General features: G+C 43.5%; 1 pseudogene; it reads right to left on the reverse strand.

The window, feature by feature from the left end:
• Nucleotides 1–1,640: 1,640 nt before the first annotated feature.
• LOC121026476 (26S proteasome regulatory subunit 4-like) lies at nucleotides 1,641–2,936 on the reverse strand (annotated as a pseudogene).
• Nucleotides 2,937–3,795: the final 859 nt, after the last annotated feature.

The raw sequence follows: 3,795 nt of genomic DNA on the forward strand, positions 1-3,795 counted from the left end.
AATGGTGTGTGTGTGTGTGTGTGTGTGTGTGTGTGTGATGAACTGCTTCCCTTTTGCCTGTTGTGGTTTTGTACTTGGAATGTAGCATGATTTTCAGCTGAGTTTTACTCCTGTGCTATAATAATTTGTGGGATATGCAAACCTTTATTCTCCTTTTGTGATTTTTTTCCCTTTCCATTTCTAAAGTCAGCATTGCTACTTGGCTTCTAGTCTCTCCAGCACAACTTAGGCCTCCTGGGTCTCTAAGAAGCCCCAACCTCTGGCTTTAAACCTGATGTTCCCACATGAGTGTCTTCAGGATCTAGGTCTATGGCCTTTTTTTGGACCATTCCTTTTCATCTTACTCCATTGGCTGTGGAGAGAACATCTCCTGGGGAAAATCCCACTAGGAAAATTCTTCTGGGAGCAGTAAGATCCCTCTATTTTTTTCTGCCTCACTTCCAAAAACCTCTTCATAACTGTAGGAATTAAACCATTCTTTTTTTTTTTTTTTTAATTTTTTTTTCAACGTTTATTTATTTTGGGGACAGAGAGAGACAGAGCATGAACGGGGGAGGGGCAGAGAGAGAGGGAGACACAGAATCGGAAACAGGCTCCAGGCTCTGAGCCATCAGCCCAGAGCCCGACGCGGGGCTCGAACTCACGGACCGCGAGATCGTGACCTGGCTGAAGTCGGACGCTTAACCGACTGCGCCACCCAGGCGCCCCTAAACCATTCTTAATATAGATCACTGCTGCCCTTGCAGAAAAATATTTCTAGGATTTAAAAAGAAATCACTGAACCATTTCTTAATGAGTAACTTCTGAGTGTTAGGCACAGGGCTTGGCATTAGGATATAGTAATGAATAAAGCTTACTCTCCATTCTTTTGAAGTGCTACTCTGCAGGGGTTTATAATAAATAAAAAAGTAGGCACCCTGGTGGCTCAGTTGATTGAGCATCTGACTCTTGATTTCGGCTCAGGTCATGATCCCAGGGTTATAGGATCGAGCCCTGCATCCAGCTCTGCACCAAGCGTGGAGCCTGCTTAAAATTCTTTCTCTCCCTCTGTCCCTCTGCCCTTCTCCCTAGGTAGCGCGCGCGCTCTCTCTCTCTCTCCCTCTCTCTCAAAACTAACAAACAAATAAAGTGATTACTGTTACAAAATTTTGTGAAAGGATGAGTAGGGAAGTTCTGGTTTGAAGAGGCTTTAGCCAACTCCCATGTCACCCTAAATGAAAATAAAATCTAAGTAAAAACTGGACTTGCTAGGCAAAAAGTTCCCCAGTGTACTTCCCTTTTCCTCCAAAGTCCCTCCTAAACATAAATTCTGGCATCTCCAGTGCTCTGTGGAGACTTTAAGCCAATACTTAAGATTGTGTTAGGGTTAACCAGTTGCAGAGAAGGGAGAGGAACCTTCTAGGCTGAGGGATGAGTAGACCAAAGGCCCTGAGATGGAACAGAGATTGCCTGACTTGATAGAGGAGCTAACGAAATGCTTTCATTGTTTCCTGCTGAACTTCAGGTACTTGGAATCCATGGAATACATAGATATTTTATTTTATTTTATTTTGTTTTATTTTATTTTGTTTTGTTTTGTTTTGTTTTATTTAGTTTAGTTTTTTTTGTTTTTTGTTTTTTTTTTTTGAGAAGGGGCTCGCTTTATTGGGGAGAGAGCAACCAACAGATGAAGGCAGTCTGGTGGGCATCCTACACATCATGCTCAAAAAGATCACAGGAGATTCTGCTAAGAAAGATCAACTGGAACATGGGTTCCTCTGGGCAACTCCCCCAACCTCATCCCTCTGAGGAATTGGGATACTCCCAACCACTTTCTTGAAGGCAAATGTGTTCACTACAGATAGAGCCCCTTAGGGGTGCCTTCTTGTTTTTTATAAAGAACATCTTCTTTAGATTTTTTGAAGTCTTCATTTGTTACTTTAATTCTACGTTCTCTCAAGGCCATCAGACCAGCTTCTGTACAGATTGCCTTGATGTCAGCCCCAGAGAGGTCATCTTTAGCCATGATCAAGTCGTCCAGGGTTACATCATTGGCCAGCATCATCCTGCTTGTGTGGATCTGAAAGATGCGCTTCTTAGTCTTTTCATCAGGCAGGGGGAACTCAATTTTCCAGTTGATGCAGCCTGGTCTGATAAGGGCTGGATCCAAAGTTTCTATTCAGTTTGTGGCCATGATAACTTTCATGTCACCCCTTGAATCAAATCCTACTGGTTCAATCAATCCAACATTGTTCATTGAATTTCTCTCTTACCCCTGCAATTTGAGTCGTATATTTTTGTTCCAATGGCATTGATTCCATCAATGAATATGATGGATTGTGCATGTTCTTCTGCAACTTGAAACAATTCCCAAACGAGTTTGGATCCATCACCTAGGTACTTCTGAATAAGTTCAGAGCCAACCACTCTTAACAAAGTGGCTGAGATTTGGTTTGCTACTGCTTTGGCTAATAAGGTTTTACCTGTGCCAGGTGGACCATAGAGAATGACCCTCTTTGGGAGCTTTATACCCATCTCTTCATAACATTCAGGATGAGTGAGAGGAAGCCCCACAGATTCCTTAACTTCCTGGATTCGGTTGTCCAACCCCCCAATATCAGCATAGGTTTCTGGGAGGCCTTTTCTACCTTCCACCTCCTAGGGGAGCCATGGGCCAAGGGACCCACGTCATCCATGAGCACACCTATGATGGTATGCACCTTGTGGTTGAGCAGGACTGAGCAGCCTGGTTCCAGCAGATCCTTGTCTACAAAGGAAAGAATGCTGATGTAGTGTTTTAAGCCCACAGATGCAGACACTATGGCATGATTGTCATCAACGATCTCTTCAAACATTCTTACCAACATTGGGGTCCCCCTCAGATCATCCACCTTTGACCTTCCCCCCTTTTGCTTTTCTTCTAAAGTCTTCATTTGTTTCTGATTTCTTTTTTTTTCCAATATATGAAATTTATTGTCAAATTGGTTTCCATACAACACCCAGTGCTCATCCCAAAAGGTGCCCTCCTCAATACCCATCACCCACCCTCTCCTCCCTCCCACCCCCCATCAACCCTCAGTTTGCTCTCAGTTCTCAACAGTCTCTTATGCTTTGGCTCTCTCCCACTCTAACCTCTTTTTTTTTTTTTTTCCTTCCCCTCCCCCATGGGTTCCTGTTAAGTTTCTCAGGATCCACATAAGAGTGAAACCATATGGTATCTGTCTTTCTCTGTATGGCTTATTTCACTTAGCATCACACTCTCCAGTTCCATCCACGTTGCTACAAAAGGCCATATTTCATTCTTTCTCATTGCCACGTAGTATTCCATTATGTATATAAACCACAATTTCTTTATCCATTGATCAGTTGATGGACATTTAGGCTCTTTCCATAATTTGGCTATTGTTGAGAGTGCTGCTATAAACATTGGGGTACAAGTGCCCCTATGCATCCGTACTCCTGTATCCCTTGGGTAAATTCCTAGCAGTGCTATTGCTGGGTCATAGGGTAGGTCTATTTTTAGTTTTCTGAGGAACCTCCACACTGCTTTCCAGAGCGGCTGCACCAATTTGCATTCCCACCAACAGTGCAAGAGGGTTCCCGTTTCTCCACATCCTCGCCAGCATCTATAGTCTCCTGATTTGTTCATTTTGGCCACTCTGACTGGCGTGAGGTGATACCTGAGTGTGGTTTTGATTTGTATTTCCCTGATAAGGAGCGACGCTGAACATCTTTTCATGTGCCTGTTGGCCATCCGGATGTCTCCTTTAGAGAAGTGTCTATTCATGTTTTCTGCCCATTTCTTCACTGGGTTAT

The sequence above is a fragment of the Herpailurus yagouaroundi genome, unplaced genomic scaffold (assembly GCF_014898765.1).
Source record: "Herpailurus yagouaroundi ecotype Mexico unplaced genomic scaffold, PumYag 110410, whole genome shotgun sequence".
Lineage (NCBI taxonomy): Eukaryota > Metazoa > Chordata > Mammalia > Carnivora > Felidae > Herpailurus > Herpailurus yagouaroundi.